This window comes from Pseudophryne corroboree, chromosome 4 (genome assembly GCF_028390025.1).
Source record: "Pseudophryne corroboree isolate aPseCor3 chromosome 4, aPseCor3.hap2, whole genome shotgun sequence".
NCBI classification, from domain to species: domain Eukaryota; kingdom Metazoa; phylum Chordata; class Amphibia; order Anura; family Myobatrachidae; genus Pseudophryne; species Pseudophryne corroboree.
In genome coordinates, this window is record NC_086447.1 from 465,844,770 (window position 1) to 465,863,709 (window position 18,940).

Genomic DNA, 18,940 nt, shown 5'->3' on the forward strand with positions numbered 1-18,940 from the left:
TGGGTATTAAAGGCAGTCTTCCATTCATCCCCCTCTCTTATTCGGATTAGATTGTACGCCCCGCGTAGGTCAATCTTAGAAAAAATGGTGGCAGTACGAAGCTGGTCAAACAAGACCGAAATGAGAGGCAGTGGGTATGAGTTTTTAATCGTGATACGGTTCAATTCCCTGAAGTCGATGCAGGGTCGCAACGAACCGTCCTTTTTACCCACGAAGAAGAACCCCGACCCAACTGGAGACTGTGAAGGTCTGATAAATCCCTTAGCCAAGTTCTCCTGAATGTACTCTGCCATAGCCTGAGTCTCAGGACGTGACAGGGAGTACAACCTGCTCTTGGGAAGCTTAGCATTTGGCAACAAATCAATGGCACAGTCATAGGGGCGATGGGGAGGTAGTACCTCTGCAACTTTTTTGGAGAACACGTCCGCAAAATCTGCATAACACCCTGGCAATCCTGGCAAACTTAGCTGCGAGAGCCTGACTGGAAGGCTCAAGCAACTCCTGAAACAATCAGTACCCCAACTAAGAATCTCCCCAGAGACCCAGTCAAATTGAGGATTGTGGGCCCTTAACCAGGGTAACCCCAACACCAATGGGGCAAAAGTACAGACAGTCACATAAAAGGACAATTTTTCAGAGTATGTGGCTCCAATAAACAAAGAAATCTGGCTAGTGCAAGAGGTAATTTTACCTTGGGATAATGGTTCCCCGTTTAACCCACAAATCTCAATTTCCGATGCCAAGGGTACTAAGGGAACAGAGTGTTTCAGGGCGAATTGGCGGTCCATAAAAACCCCGTCGGCCCCACTGTCCACAAAGGCTTCAGTCTTGACAGTTTGACCGAGGATCTTCAAGGTCACCGGAATGATAAAAGTCTTCTTGGGAAATTCTGACTTCTGGCCTGACAGGATATTTCCCATCACCCTCGGGCCCTGAAGTTTTCCGGCTTTTCTGGGCATGATACTACCACATGACCTTTATTCCCACAGTACAAACACAACCCCTGCTGTCTCCTCCGCGTCTTCTCACACGAGGAGAGGCGGGTAGCCCCAATCTGCATAGGCTCCTCGGAAAATTCCTCAGAGTCTGAGGTTCCCTTGGGAAAGAAGGAAACCTCGGTCTCCCTTTCAAGCCTACGCTCTCTCAGCCGTCTATCCACCCGGATGGATAACTGCATGAGCTGATCCAAGCTATCAGGCAAGGGATATTGTACCAGTTGGTCTTTTATCTGGTTAGAAAGACCTCTTCGGTACTGGTGTCTCAGGGCTGGGTCATTCCACTGGGTATCATGGGCCAACCTCCGAAACTCCGTACAGTAAACCTCAACTGGCCTTCGCCCTTGCTTAAGGATCGAAATCTGAGCCTCGGCTGAGGCCATCTTGTCAGGGTCATCATACAACATGCCCAGTGCCGTAAAAAAAGCATCAACACTTTTAAGCGACGGACAGTCAGGCTGCAACCCATATGCCCAGACCTGTGGGTCTCCTTGTAGCAAGGAAATCACTATGCCCACCCGCTGAATCTCCGACCCTGAAGACTGAGGCCTAAGCCGGAAGTACAGCTTGCAGCTCTCCTTGAAACAAAAGAACTGCGAGCGATCTCCAGAAAAACGATCCGGGAGATTTACTTTCGGCTCCTTAACCCCTGAAGGTGCTGCTGCTGCGGGAGTTCCGCCAGCGGCCTGGGAGGTGTGCATTTTAATGGACAAATCATTAAATTGTCAAGTCAGGACCTGCACCTGATCGACCACCTGTTGCAACGTATTTTGAGGGGTATGCTCCATATTCCCACAAAATTTCAACAGGAGTATTAGGCTGCTGAATATGTTATGCACACCAGTGCCTGCAGGAACGTACTGGTGTCTGAACTGTTATGCACACCAGTGCCTGCAGGAATGTACTGGTGTCTGAACGGATAGGGATGCAAAACAAATGAACTCACAGACAGACTGGGGAATATGACATTACGTACACAGAAGGTGATAGGGTAACAAAATAAACACAAAGTGAACAGAGAAGCCCAGAGGCTAAGAAACTGGGTGTCTCCCTACTATTAGGAATGCTCAGATAAAAAAAGCAAGATGTTGTGTTTTAATACGTAGAGAACCCGAAATGCTGTTGCTAAGGGCAACAGCAAAACCCTAAAGGGTTACCAACGGGTGTGGCAGTAAACTCCTTGGTCAGAGATGGAATGATAGACACAAGGAGAGTCTCCACAATCCTAATCCTCACTTGCAGTGCACAGGTTCAGCTTACTGCCACTAAACTGAATACCTGAACACCTTGCACAGTGAGACAGGATTTAGGCAGGCAGTCTGAGAATACAGCCGCAAACCTGCTAAGTTCACAGAGTAGCAAAAGAACCCCAGCAGGTTAAACGACTGACTCCAGTCTTACTGCTAGGTCTGGATTGGCAGAGTGTAGTACCAAATCCCCAGGCCTATTTGCAGTAAGCAACAAACAAATACAAAGCTACACAGTACTGGCTAACTTTCAGGAACTGACTAACCAACAAAGATTCAGCAGCATCTGCCTAACCTGAGAAGAGGCCTTATAAAGCAGGTGCTGTCCACGCCCCACTCAGACCTCACAGACTGTGAGCACAAAAACCAGCACCGGATCCCCTGCCGTGCACAGAGCCTGTAACCACTGCACAGCAAAAGACCCGAACCGGAGTATCAGCTGCGCTCAGGTTACTCCGCTAGCACTTGTCTCCCGGTTGCCATGACGACGTGGCAGCACAGGAGACCCTAACAGTCTGTACAGCGTGTAACCCTCTAGATTGACTGTTCAATCGTGAGATTCATCCCACCATGTTTCAGTAATGCCTATAATATCATATTCCCTGCTTGCTGCGAGGATTTCTAGTTCCCCCTTTTTACCTGTAAGGCTTCTAGCATTTACATACATACAATTGAGATATGTATTTCCCCTTATGGTAGGGACATCATAATTCTTATGCTGTAAAGATGACCCGTTATCGTCGTTGGATACTGTTATTCTAAAACCCTTTTTAGTTCCCATATTAGTACCATTGCCGTCTGCTCTTTTCCGCCCCCCTTCTCCTTCCCCGTTTTGTTCACTAACGCCACCCCTGCTATTCTTACTGAATGACCCGTAATTTCTTGCTAAACCCTCCCCCCCAGGCACCTAGTTTAAAATCTCCTCCAACCTTCTAACCATCCTTCCCCCCAGCACTGCTGCCCCCTCCTCATTCAGGTGCAATCCATCACGACAAAAAAGTTGGCGCCTGACTGAGAAGTTCGCCCAGTGTTCAAGGAAGCTATTTCTAACATATTCTTTGTATTTTTCATATACTTTACACAGTCAAAACTCTGGCACAAACTTTAGTATGACAGGAAAGTCTCTGCCTCACCTGCCTCATCCCATCGCACGTCACTTGTACACACTAGATGGACTTAAGAGGTACACAATGACAATGGGCACAGCACCCGCGGACAGAGCATTCATGCAGCCGCAAACTGGGGCCGTGACCTCCGGAGGCCTGCACACCAGCGTGAGATGCCACTGAACGCCGATTCCTGACATAACTAATCTGACTCCGGCAGAAACACAGGGAGGTGTTAGGAGAGACAATGGAGGCTGATTCTGAATACTGACCAGACATAAGTGAGAGGATATTAGAGGTTTGCTGTATCTGATCCTTAGGTGAGTGAGACAGAATGAGAAAAAAAAATCTATAATAGATAGTAGCCTAACATTGGAGTTTCAGCTGATGACAGTAGTTTTAAAAGAGTATCAAAAATGAATGTCACACTATCAAATCCCTAAGATCTCCACCATTCACTTCAAATTTCCATTCCATAGAAGTGTGTGAGCATATGGCATTTATCACTTTCATATTGATTTTTGTACCTTGTCTTTCCTAATTTGTGTCTTCAGTGGTGACTAAGGGGGTCATTCCGAGTTGTTCGCTTGTTGCCGATTTTCGCAACGGAGCGATTAAGGCAAAAATGTGCATGCGCATGGAACGCAGTGCGCATGCGGTAAGTATTTTAGAACAAAACTTAGTAGATTTACTCACGTCCGAACGAAGAATTTTCATCGTTGAAGTGATCGGAGTGTGATTGACAGGAAGTGGGTGTTTCTGGGCGGAAACTGGCCGTTTTCTGGGAGTGTGCGGAAAAACGTAGGCGTGCCAGGATAAAACGCGGGAGTGTCTGGAGAAACAGGGGAGTGGCTGGCCGAACGCAGGGCGTGTTTGTGTGACGTCAAACCAGGAACTAAACGGCCTGAGCTGATCGCAATCTGTGAGTAGGTCTGGAGCTACTCAGAAACTGCTAAGAATTTTCTATTCGCAATTATGCTAATCTTTCGTTCACTATTCTGCTAAGCTAAGATACACTCCCAGAGGGCGGCGGCTTAGCGTGTGCAATGCTGCTAAAATCTACTAGCGAGCTAACAACTCGGAATGACCCCCTAAGTACCAAATAATTCAGCCAGAATTTTAAAGAACGGTTTCAAGGGGAATCATTTTTTATTTGTCCTTTGCACATTGGGGGTCATTCCGAGTTGATTGTACATAGCAACTTTTTGCTGCTCATGCGATCAACTAGACGCCGCCTATGGGGGAGTGTATTTTAGCATAGCAGGGCTGCGAAAGCTTGTGCAGCCCTGCTATGCTAAAAAAGTTTCAAGTAAAACAAGACAAGGGCTGCAGTTACTGCGACGGATCCAGCGATAAAGATCCCAGTCCTGACGTCAGAAATCTGCCCTCCAAACGCCTCGACACGCCTGCGTTGGACTCGCCACACCTGGAAAACGGTGAGAATCCGCCCCAGAATGCCTCCCGTCTATCCGTCTTTATGCTATCGCCGCTGCGATCACATTTCTCGCTGGTCACCAGGTAATGACACGCGTGCACAATGCGTTCGCCACGCATGCGCATTTCCGACCAGTTCGCACTGCAGCGAAGAACCGCTGCGTGTGAACGGGTCGGAATGACCCCCAATGAACCTTTGTTATGCCCCTGGTCTTGGGTTCTGTTTTGTTAAATATATTAAATAGTAGTGATATTACCTGTGGTCTACAAAAGAAGTTGGCCCTTGGAAGTTCTGCAGCTGGATGTAATGGCATCTGAGATCGCCTGAGGTGCAGGATGCCGGGTGTACTTGGACTTTATTTCGGAGGGGCAATCACTTACAAGGCAAAACCATGCCCTGTCAGTTATTGCCCCTTTAAAAAAATGTCCGATATTGGCCGGCGATCTCAGACGCCCCATTACATCCCAACCCTTGTGACTAAAAGAAATTGGAACTTGATGTTATGTACTTTAACATTAATTTTAAACATTCCAGTAACATTAAAGAAAACATAAGTAGAATTTTTTTTAAAGAATCCTGCCATTAGAGATTCCAATGAAATCCATAGAATGCTTTAAAATTCCAATGGAAATTCATCCTTTCATAGTTCTTACGTTCTTATAAACAAAAGGGCAATACCTGAAAACAACTCGTGATAATTTGTACTACTCATTTCTTTATGGAGCTAGCTACTGTATGTACCTATATTTGTGCAAATTTCATTATTAAGGATACAACTCTAATCATTGGAGATCTGTTTATTCGTATTTATGGACCCAATTATCTAGCTATTGCCATACACATTTAAAGATGCTTAGTCCCCTGACAGTGCTTAGTCTCGATTTTCTAGAATGCCAATAGTATTCAGTCACTAGATTCATGTAGATTCCTCTAACAAATATGGTAAGGAACCCTTACTTTTGTATTCTTGACAAGTGCTATGTTACAGAAGCTGTAGATATTGTTACACAAATAAAAAAAATCTACTACTCTTATTTGTTAAAAAGCTATTGTTTCATTATGCTGAGTGAGGGTCCTGTCATATTCATGATAAAATAGCCAATGGAAGACAGTGTTATATTAGATTCACTGTATATATTTACATTCACTCTTATCACAGCACAGTAAGAAATATGTCAGCATCTAATTATAAATGAAGTGTATATGTTACATACAACACATAGAACAGACATATGCTTTCAGAGAAAATAAAAATAAACATAATCTTTTTTTAACTAATTACAGATTGCATATATACAGTGGCTTAAATGTCAACAACAGTAGCTTAAATGTCAGCAGTGATGTACTGTAACATAGTAACATAGTAACATAGTTTATGAGGTTGAAAAAAGACCATTTGTCCATCGAGTTCAACCTATTAGTGTTCTCCTACTGTGTATTATTTTCATGACTACTTTTATCTGTTTGATAAAATCTGCCGTTGTGTTGTATTTCCTCATTTTATTATTACTATAGTACGTGATCTATCTTCCATAACCCTGTATATCCTTATCCATTAGGAATTTATCTAGCTCATTCTTAAAAGTATTGACAGAGTCTGCCATTACTACTCTCTCAGGCAGGGAATTCCAAACTTGTATTGTCCTTACTGTGAAAATACCTTTTCGTCTCTGTGTGTGGAATCTCCTCTCCTCTAACCTAAGTGAGTGTCCATGTGTCTTCTGTGTTGATCTTACTAAAAACAGATTCCCCGCAAGCTCTGTGTATTGGCCCTTAAATATTTATAAATGTTGATCATGTCCCCTCTTAATCTCCTCTTTTCCAGTCTGAACATGTCAAGCCTTGCAAGTCTTTCCTGGAATCCCAGCGTCTCCATTCCCTTAATTAGTTTGGTCGCCCGTCTCTGAACCTTTTCTAGTTCCAGGATATCCTTTTTGTAGTAAGGTGCCCAAAAATTGTGCGCAGTATTCCAGATGGGGCCTCACTAGGGCTTTATATAGTGGGAGTATAACACTCTCATCTCTTGCATCAATACCCCTTTTTATGCATACTAGTACCTTGTTTGCCTTTTTTGCTGCGATCCTACATTGGGTGCTGCTGCTAAATTTTATCTATTTGAACACCTAAGTCTTTTTTTCCTTACATAGGGGGTCATTCCGAGTTGATCGCTAGCTGCCATTGTTCGCTGCGTAGCAATCAGTGAAAAAAATAGCTAATCTGCGCATGCGTATTCACCGCAATGCGCACGCACGTCGTACGGGTACGAAGTCCATTGTGGTTTTGCACTGGTTCTAGCAACGCTTCCAATCGCACAGCCGAACCCAAGGAGATTGACATAAAGAGGGCGTTTCTGGGTGTCAACTGACCGTTTTCTGGGAGTGTTTGGAAAAATGCAGGCGTGGCCGGGTGTTTGCTGGGTGGGTATCTGACGTCATTACCGTGTCACTCGTCGCCGCAATCATCGCACAGGGTAAGTAACAACAGGGGTGGTCTTGTTTTGCACAAAATGTGTTTGCAAGCGCTCGGATGCACAGGCGTTCACACTCCTGCAAAGTGAAAATACACTACCCCGTGGGCGGCGACTATGCATTTGCATGGCTGCTAAAAACTGCTAGCGAGCGATCAACTCGGAATGACCCCCATAGTTTGGTATCATCTGCAAAAATTGACACCATGCTCTCTAGACCTTCTGCTAGAACGTTAATGAAAATGTTGAACAATAGTGGTCCAAGTATAGAGCCTTGTGGCACACCACTTAGTACTTCAGTCCAATTTGTAAAAAGATCCATTTACCACAATGCGCTGCTCCCTATTATCTAACCAATTTTTAACCCAAGTGCATATTGTGCTCCCTAGCCCCAATTTTTGTAATTTATGGATAAGTCTCATGTGTAGCCCTGTATCGAAAGCCTTAGCAAATTCTAAAAAGATTACATCCACCACCTTACCCTGATCAAGGTTCGCACTAACTTTTTCATAAAAGCCTAGTAAGTTTGTTTGACATGATCTATTCTTCACAAATCCATGTTGGTTCCTAATAATAATCTTTTTGGCTTCAAGGATCTTTTGTACACTATCCCTTAGAATGCTTTCTAGCACTTTCCCCACTATAGATGTAAGACTAACTGGTCTATAATTGCCTGGTTCAGCGTTACTTCCCTTTTTGAAGATCGGCACTACTTCCGCTATATGCCAGTCTTTGGGAACCATACCTGATGAAAGTGAATCATTGAAGATTAAAAATAGAGGTCTTGCTAATTCGGAGTGTAGTTCCATGAGAACCCTTGGGTGAATACCATTTCGACCAGGTGACTTGTTAATCTTAGTTTTTTTCAATCAGTCACAGACGTCCTCCTCACTTAAATAAGCAGTTATCAGTGGGACATTATCCTTATTGAGGTTGGGTGTAAGTTCATGCATCTCATGCATCCGGTCCTCTATTGTAAATGCTGATGATAAAAACTTGTTTAATTTATCCGCTATGTCGTTATCGTTTTTGATTAAGACTTCCAGTTTTTCCTTTAAAGGGCCTATACTCTCCTTCTTTAATCTTTTGCTGTTGATATATTTAAAAAAAATTGGGGTTTGATTTACTTTCCTTTGCTACTAGCTTTTCAGTTTCTACTTTAGCCGCTCATTTCTTTTTGCATATTTTGTTGCAAATCTTATAGTACTGGAATGACTCCACCTTCCCGTCTGATTTGTATTTTTTGAATGCTCACTTTTTTTTGCCCATTAGTTCCTTGATATTTTTGTTAAGCCACATTGGTTTGGAGTTTTTAGTCCTTTGTTTGCTGCCCATGGGAATACATTTACGAGTAATCTCATCGAGCAGCGATTTTAACACCTCCCATTTATCTGTAGTGTTTTTTTCCCTGAAACAAAAATTCCCATTCAGTGTTGCTTAAAGATTCCCTCATCATATCAAAGCTGGCTTTGTTAAAGTTCAGAGTCCTAGTTGAACCTATATAGGACTGCTTATGAAAATTGATATTGAATGTGACCATATTGTGGTCGCTGTTTACTATGAGCTCCCCCTACAATAATATTTGATATCAAATCCCCATTGTTTGTCAACAACAGGTCTAAGATTGCATTTTACCTAGTTGGCTCCTCAATTAGTTGAAGTAAGTAGTTATCATTAAGGGGTATATGCAATTGCGGTCGAATTCCCGAAAATGACGAAAAACTGGACATTTTCGCCACAAAAAAAAAATTCGACAATGCAATTCAGTACTTTTCGTCAAAAAAACGGACTTTCCAAATTCGACTTTTTGAAATTCTACATTTGTCAAATTCGACATTTCTGCAATGGTACAAATGCGACAATTCGACAAAAGTATATTCAATTGAAGATTGTAAATTCGACAACAGTGCTTTTAGACAGTAAATTCGTCATTTTCAATCCGCCACACTTTGCTGGCGGAATCTAATAAAAAAATTTAAAAACATATTTTTTTTTGTGTTTTTTTTATTGGTAATAGCATATCTATTTATATTAGAAGGGATTAGGTACTTGGTTTGTCTATTTTGGAGGCACAAGTATTATTTATATATTTTGTAAAATATTATTATTATTATTATTATTATTTTTTTTATGGAATGGTAAAAATCTGAAAAAAAATGCGTGGGGTCCCCCCTCCTAAGCATAACCAGCCTGGGGCTCTTCGAGCCGGTCCTGGTTCTAAAAATCCGGGGGGAAAACTGACAGGGGATCCCCCGTATTTTTAAAACCAGCACCGGGCTCTGCGCCTGGTGCTGGTGCAAAAAATACGGGGGACAAAAAGCGTAGGGGTCCCCCGTATTTATTACACCAGCACCGGGCTCCACTAGCTGGACAGATAATGCCACAGCCGGGGGTCACTTTTATACAGCGCCCTGCGGCCGTGGCATTAAATACGCAACTAGTCACCCCTGGCCGGGGTACCCTGGAGGAGTGGGGACCCCTTCAATCAAGGGGTCCCCCCCAGCCACCCAAGGGCCAGGGGTGAAGCCCGAGGCTGTCCCCCCCATCCAAGGGCTGCGGATGGGGGGCTGATAGCCTTTTGAAAAATGAAAGAATATTGTTTTTTCCAGTAGTACTACAAGTCCCAGCAAGCCTCCCCCGCAAGCTGGTACTTAGAGAACCACAAGTACCAGCATGCGGGAGAAAAATGGGCCCGCTGGTACCTGTAGTTCTACTGAAAAAAAAATACCCAAATAAAAACAGGACACGCACACCGTGAGAGTAAAACTTTATTTCACACATGTCGATACACACATACTTGCCTATGTTCACACGCCGACCTCTGTCCACTTGTCCAAGTAGAATCCACGGTGTACCTGAAAATAAAATTATACTCACCTCAATCCAGTGTCCTGTGATTTGTAATCCACGTACTTGGCAAAACAAAAAAACGAATACCCGGACCACACGGACTGAAAGGGGTCCCATGTTTACACATGGGACCCCTTTCCCCGAATGCAGAGACCCCCCGTGACTCCTGTCACAGAAAGGTCCCTTCAGCCAATCAGGAAGCGCCACTTCGTGGCATTCTCCTGATTGGCTGTATGCGCGTCTGAGCTGGCAGAAAGCGCATCGCACAGCTACCTCCATTAGTTTCAATGGTGGGAACTTTGCGGTCAGCAGGGGGGTTACCCGCGGTCAGCGGCTGACCGCAGGTGACCTCACCGCTGACCGCAAAGTTCCCACCATTGAAAGTAATGGAGGGGGCTGTGCAATGCGCGTCTGAGCTTAGACGCGCTGAGCCAATCAGGTGAGTGCCACGAAGTGGCGCTTCCTGATTGGCTGAAGGGACCTTTCTGTGACAGGAGTCATGGGGGGTCTCTGCATTTGGGGAAAGGGGTCCCATGTGTAAACATGGGACCCCTTTCAGTCCGCCTGGTCCGGGTGTTCATTTTTTTTTTGCCAAGTACGTGGATTATAATAAAAGACCAGGACACTGGATCAGGTGAGTATAATTTTATTCACAGGTACCCCGGATCGTCGGCGACATTGGAGACGTGGCAGTCGGCGGGTCAACATAGGTAAGTATGTATGTGTCGGCATGTATTAAATAAACTTTTACTTTCACGGTGTCTGTGTCCTGTTTTTATTTGGGTATTTTTTTCCAGTAGAACTACAGGTACCAGCGGGCCCGTTTTTCTCCCGCATGCTGGTACTTGTGGTTCTCCAAGTACCAGCTTGCGGGGGAGGCTTGCTGGGACTTGTAGTACTACTGGAAAAAAACAATATTCTTTCATTTTTCAAAAGGCTCTCAGCCCCCCATCCGCAGCCCTTGGATGGGGGGGACAGCCTCGGGCTTCACCCCTGGCCCTTGGGTGGCTGGAGGGGGGACCCCTTGATTGAAGGGGTCCCCACTCCTCCAGGGTACCCCGGCCAGTGGTGACTAGTTGCGTATTTAATGCCACGGCCGCAGGGCGCTGTATAAAAGTGACCCCCGGCTGTGGCATTATCTACCCAGCTAGTGGAGCCCGATGCTGGTGTAAAAAATACGGGGTACCCCTACTCTTTTTGTCCCCCGTATTTTTTGCACCAGCACCAGGCGCAGAGCCCGGTGCTGGTTTTAAAAATACGGGGGATCCCCTGTCAGTTTTTTCCCCGGATTTTTAGAACCAGGACCGGCTCGAAGAGCCCGATGCTGGTTATGCTTAGGAGGGGTGACCCCACGCAATTTTTTTTCGGGTTTTTTACCGTTTTTAAAAAAAAAATTAAAATCTAATCAAAATCCGTCAAATCGGCCGTTTTTCGACAGCGGGACTGTCGAATCCGTTTTTTATTGAATATGTAGAATTCCGGCACCCACCTGCCGGAATTCGGCGGTCGAATTGTGTCGAATTAAAAAACGGGCGAAACATTGCCGCGATTCGCCGGCAATTGCATATACCCCTTAGTGTGTTTAAAAACAACTTACCCCTAGCAGTATCACATGAATAATTTTTCCAATTTATCTCCGGATAGTTGAAATCCCCCATCACTATTACGTCACCTACTCCCGCCGCTTTATCAGTTTTCTTCAGCAACATTTCCTCATCAGACACATTAATGCCAGGGGGCTTGTAGCATAGCCCCACTACTATCTTTTTCTTTTCCTTTCCCCGCATGCAATTTCAACCCATAACGTCTCAACAGTGTTTGCAGTTTCCTCATGAATATCTTCCCGTATATCAGGTTTTAAAAACGGCTTTACATAAAGACACCCCATTTGTTTGATCTATCTCTCCTGAACAGCATATAACCCTCCATATTAACTGACCAATCATGAGATTCGTCCCACCAGGTTTCAATAATGTCTATAATATCGTACTGTTTGCTTGCGGCAAGGACTTCTAGTTCCCCCTTTTTACCTGTTCGGCTTCTAGCGTTTACATACATACAAGTAAGATAAGTATTTCCCCTTGCGCAAGTGACATCATTTTCTGTATGCAGTAACGATGATCCATAATCGTCACCAGTCAGTGTTTTGGCAATACCCTTGGTAATACCCTCATTAGTACCCATGTTAATGGCCGTGGAGTCTGCACTTTCCCTCCCCCTTTCTCCACCCCCATTTGGTTCACTACCACCACCCTTACTATTCTCACTGCATGACCCGTAGTTTCTAACTAAACCCTCCCTCCAGGCACCTAGTTTAAAATCTCCTCCAACCTACTAACCATCCGTCCCCCCAGCACCGCTGCCCCCTCCTCATTCAGGTGCAATCCATCACGACAAAAAAGATGGTGTCTGACTGAGAAGTCCCCCCCAGTTTTCCAGGAACACAAACCCCTCTTTCCTGCACCAATCCCTAAGCCACACATTTACCTCCCTAATCTCCCTCTGCCTTCCTGGGCTAGCGCGTGGCACGGGTAATATTTCAGAGAACATTACATAGATGTCCTTGCCTTAAGTTTCTTGCCTAAGTCCCTATAGTCTTTCTTAAGGACATCCCACCTTCCACTAACTTTGTCGTTGGTGCCAACATGCACCAAGACCGCCGGGTCATTCCCAGCCCCACCCAACAATCTATCTACCTGGTCCACGATGTGCCGTACCCGAGCACCCGGGAGACAACAGACTGTACGGCGATCATGGTCCCAGTAGCAGATTGCCCTATCTGTCTTCCTGATAATAGAATCCCCTACCACCACAATCTGACTAGGTACCTCACTATCTTTTATCCCACCTGTGCCAGAGGGACCACTCCTCCGGCACTGTCATTTCCTCACTACCATCCATCGAATCCTTGTTGGGGTTTGGTAGTTCAGAGATGTCGAGCTGCCCCCTCTTTCTCTTCCTTCTAACTCTGACCCAGATAGCTGCCTGGTCATCCTCGTCTACCGGTGACCCCTCCTGCAACTCCACCGTTCTATCTAAGCCTTGCTCGAGCTTGTGAATCTCTCTCAGACACGTAACAGTTTGCTCTAGATCAGTTACCTGGGCTTCCAGGGCAGCCATTCGCACACACCCCGTGCAGACGTATTCACACTGGAACAGTGGCTCCAGGTGTGCATACATCTTACATGACTGCAATGTGCTGCAATTAGCGTTAGGGGTAGGCTGCAATTAGGGTTAGAGGTAGGCTGCAATTAGAGCTATGGTTAGGATGCAGTTAGGGTAATGGTTAGACTGCAACTAGAATTTGAGTTAAGGTTAGACTGCGCCCCGGCCGGTTAGGGCAGTGATGTCCAGTGAGGTCAATGGCTGGGGAGGCACTGGCTAGTATCACAGATTTACACACATAAAAATGATTATATGACTATGACTATAAAAATGCAAGTCAAAGCTGTAATACAAAGATAAATGCATTATGTATAATTATAGAAAGATTATATAATATGTTATAAATATCTTTTTAGTATTGCTCTAATCATTTTTAAAGTCAAAACTCTGATGTATGCTGGAGTATGACAGGTGAGGCTCTGCCTACCCTGATCACAGATCACTGGGTTAGGAACAGGCCATAATTAGGTTTAAAGGGGCCGATTCAGACCTGATCGCTAGGCTGCATTTTCTCACAGCCTGCGATCCGACCTGAACTGCACATGTGTATGCACCGCAATGCGCAGCCGCGACGGACCGCAGCAACGGGGATCTCCGGTCAGCGAAGGGATAGTGTGAAAATTCTGAACACACCGGCGATCGCAAGGAGGTTGACAGGAATAGGGTGTTTGTGGGTGGCAACGGACCGTATTCAAGGAGTGTCTGGAAAAACGCAGGCATGTCCAAGCGTTGGAAGGGAGGGTGTCTGACATTAAATCCGGTCCCGGACAGGCTGAAGTGATCGCAGCGGCTGAGTAAGTCCTGGGCTGCGCAAAGACTGCAGAAAATCAGTTTGTGCAACTCTGCTACACATGCGATCTCACACTTGCACAGTTAAAATACACTCCCCGTATAGGCGGCGACTATCCGATCGTAGGGCTGCAAAAATCGCTGCCCAACGATCAGGTCTGATTACCCCTATAGTTAGGAATTTGGGTTGGGGGAAAGATGCAATTAAGGTTAGGGGTAGGCTGCAATTAGAACTAGAGTTAGGCTGCAACTGGAATTTGTGTTACGCTTAGGCTGCAGGTAGAGATTGAGTTAGGATAAAATGGCATTGTCAACATGACTGTAGACATTCTTGAATGCCAACATAATAAACATGTCGACATTATGTTTGTCTCGACATCCTGAACATGTCAACTTTCTGAATGTTGACCCACTTGTCATACCACACCCAGTACTACGGACACAACTGTTGGAAAAAAAAATATTTGAAACGTTCAAACACCACGAATTCCATCTACACATGTTTAAACCAAATACTGTATGTTGCAGTTCAGATACTGTAGATAAAATTCTACTTATAACAGAAAAATATTGATCTCATTTTGCTGGGGAAAATTCAGGCAGATACAAATCTGTATTACAGTTTGGTTATCATCAATTAACAGTAACGCAATGACTCTCACTCTTTTCCTCGCAGGTTGGTAAGGTACAATAGCTTATATGTCAACAGTGATGTGCTCTAAGTAACTTCATCTTAAAAACAATAATTGTCCAAACACGGCTAGAGCTATGTTTTTCTCTATACTGTTTTCATTTTGTAAAATGTGTTTTTTCATGAACCTTTGAAGTTGCAAACTTCCTTTTATAGTTGCATCATGTAGAAAATGAAAAATACATGTGAATGTGTTTTCATGTAAATATTTATTGACTAGGCATCCAGAGACTAGATATAAATTCAAACACATCATTAAGGGTACTGATAATGTACTTTCACGGGGAATAAACAGAAACAGCACACATATATACATGGTTTGGCTTTAGAAGAGGTTGTAATCTGTTTTTTTGCCTTCACTTTGCGGATCATAAAAATGTTTCACTGTTACTCTACAGAGGACGTTAAGCAAGGATAAATTGTGAAACACTGACAAATAAAAAGGACAGCATTAAAAAGAATGTCTCAATCTACTACTGCCATCTGCTGGTGGTTAGAGGCATACAAAACATTGTTCTGTGTGATAATTACAGTATGTAAATGTCTTGGTGGGATTTTAACTCACAAGAATGTGACTTGTTTATAAATTGTTTATTTGTGTTTGAGAGATACTTTTATCACCAAAACAACTCTTAGCTGTAGGCTAATACAGAGTGAGATAAACAGGTATGTATTATTGCAAAATTATACTGAAAAATAACAAGTTATTAAAATACTTTTATAGGTTTTTTTTACATTTATTTATTAACTCATACAATGTCATCTCAGGACCAAAGGTGGTTCTCATCTGTATGACCTGACCCATATTCAGGGTTTTGTGTCAGTGTCATCATTAATTACTTTTACATGTTTTAACTTACCAAAGCTATTTTTATGGATTTTTTTCTTTCACATGCAAGTTTATTTTGATAATATATTAACAGAGAGGTTTCTATTTTATGGGGAGTATCCAAATAGCTGCGCTAATTTTTAGGCTGATAAAATGGCCTATTGTCGTGATTTTATCTCAATGCTCATTCCGAGTTGTTCGCTCGCAAGCTGCTTTTAGCAGCTTTGCACATGCTAAGCCACCGCCTACTGGGAGTGAATCTTAGCTTATCAAAATTGCGAACGAAAGTTTCGCAATATTGCGAAAAGACTTCTCTGTGCAGTTTCTGAGTAGCTCGAGACTTACTCTTCCAGTGCGATCAGTTCAGTGCTTGTCGTTCCTGGTTTGACGTCACAAACACACCCAGCGTTCGCCCAGACACTCCTCCGTTTCTCCAGCCACTCCCGCGTTTTTCCCAGAAACGGTAGCGTTTTTTCACACACTCCCATAAAACGGCAAGTTTCCGCCCAGAAACACCCACTTCCTGTCAATCACATTACGATCACCAGAACGAAGAAAAAACCTCGTAATGCCGTGAGTAAAAATCCTAACTGCATAGCAAATTTACTTGGCGCAGTCGCACTGCGGACATTGTGCATGCGCATTAGCGACTAATCGCTCCATTGCGAGAAAAAAATAACGCGCAAACAACTCAGAATGACCCCCATTATCGGGCTATCCAATTATAGCCCGGTTTTTTCGGATGAAAATTGTCCCATTTTTGGGACATTTTATCGCAGCTCTGAGTGCAAGTTATCAGGGATTATAGACCTAGAATCTGCAGTAAGGATTGCAGATTCTAGTTTTTAGCAGGATCTGCAATCCTTTCAATTGAATGCTAGGGACCGCCCATCGCAGGATAATGCTGCCCAGCATGCTACCCACCACCCACCCACTGCGATCATGCTTTGGTCACAGAAACTATGGTAGCCTCCTGTCGGCGCAGCTTGGCTGCGATGGCAGCAGTCACACCGCCATTTTTTCAATCGGATCGGCTGCATGTGAAGAGAAAGGGGCAGTCGCCGCCACCCCTGCCCGCCCTGCAAACGCCTCTGCCTGTTAATCAGGCAGAGGCATTCACGGTTAATGGGGCCCCTGATCTCAATAAATGTATTTGCGATGCAACGTGAATCAGGCCCTATGCTCAGGAATAACTGCATAGCTACCAGTGAATCCATTAGACATGGTAAATTACCGTGGCTAATTGGATACCGCCAGTGGCGTCTCCAGAGATGGGGCTGCAGCACAGTCTAAAATTCAAATAGGGGAGCAACACCAACTGCCACCCCAACATCGTCAGCCTTTAGTGTGGCTCCCCTATTAGAATTTTGGACTGCGCTGCATCCCCACCTCTGGAGCCGCCACTGTATACCGCCCTAAGGGCCTAATTCAGCATGGGCTGTAGTTGTGCGAAAAATCACACAACTACAACCCTTACACTAGCATGCGGAGGGACACCCAGCAAAGGGCAAGTCCCCCCCCCCGCTAACATGCGAACGCTTGCATAATAAGGGTAGCCCTCTGCCTGTGCATAATAAGGGTAGCCCTCTGCCTACTTGCCATGTTTCGGGTCGCAGTGGCTGCGTGTGACTTCACCACCACGGCCTGCAATTGTATGGACACACCTGCGTTGTCTGGACCGTGCCCCCTCCCGCCCCGTGAATGCCTCTGCCTGTCAATCAGGCAGAGATGCTCGCATATGTGTGCGCATGCGCAGTGTGGCTTCTGTGCATGCGCACACTGCTGGAGGTCTTCAGCATGCAAATGCATCGTAGATGCGTTCCATGCTGAATCGGGCCCTATGTCCATTAGGCAAACCAGACAAAACATTTTTTTTCTATTATTTCCATTGTTATGTTAATGTACTTCAAGCAAAATGTTAAGAAAATTAATTTGCTGTGTATTTGTGTAATTTAACCATGTAAAATCTTTACATGTCACCAAAGACTGGAATAGGTATCAACTATATTTATTACGTATTCATCCAGTATAAAAGTTGCTGTTTTTAGTCTGACAACCATGCTTCACACCTCGGGGAGATGTATCAAGTCTTGGAGAGAGAGAACGTGGAGAAGTTGTGTAAAGCAATGAATCAGCTTCTGTCATTTACAATATATACTGTAGCTCAGTCTTTGAAACAACAAGCTGATAGTTTGGGCAACTTCTCCACTTTCTCTCTCTCCAAGACTTAATACATCTCCCCTTTCATGTTGAATATAGATCAGGGATGGGGAACCTTCGGCCCTCCAGCTGTTGTTGAACTACACATACCAGCATGCCTTGCTACATTTTTGCTATTTGGCCATGCTAAAACTGTTGCAGGGCATGCTGGGATGCGTGGTTCAACAACAGCTGGAGGGCTAAAGGTTCCCCATCCCTGATATAGATGATTGAAATAAAGATACCTTTCTCCATGTGCATAATATAGAAATGAGCAAAACATTCCATGTTTGGTTTTGCCTTTGTTCCTAAACCCATTCTTAATATTTGGTGTTGTTTTTTTCTTTGGATTTAACCAATAATCTAAATCTGATCAAAAATGGTAGAGAATCCATAAAATCATGTGATTGTCTCCTATTTTTTTGTTCTTATAGTAGTATTATATTACTTACAGTTATTTACTATCTGTTTTAAAATAGCTACCTCACAATTATTGGTTGTGGCTTATTTAGAGTTGGACATAATCAGTTTATTTTTACATAAGCTACATATTCTTGTACTGAATATGTGCACCAAAAATGAATGTCTGTTATATACAGTACACTTTATATACATGTTGCATGTTTGGTACAAATACAAATGACTCAGCATGTGCTTGTATATACACACTCTTATTTTCCCTTCCGACGTTATAAACTCATATATATCTCTATGTAAGGACCATTATAACATATAGTGAGTTGCCTGGTTGAAAAATTATTATTCTCTCTGTTACATGCATTGGCCTAATGTTTTTTTCTTACATACAGTTAAAATCTTTGATTTTAAGGCTGTGGCACATTTTCTGCTAATAGGAGGTGAAACTCAGTGGCGCACACAGGGGGTGTTTCGGACCCAACATATACTGGGTCACCTCAGTCCCCACCCCCGTGCTTGGCTCCACCCAGTTCTGGAAACCCCCACATGCAAATCCTGCATTTGCCACTGAAACTGGATACAAATTAAACACTGTGGCAGAACAAATCGGTAGTCAGATGCAGTCGCGGTTTTTACCTTTTATAGGCAGGGGGGCAGGGCCGGCTCCAGGGTTTTGAGCGCCCCGGGCAGGCGATGGGGGCGTGGCTTCATACAGGGGGCGTTGTCACTTACGCCCCCTGTACAGTAGTA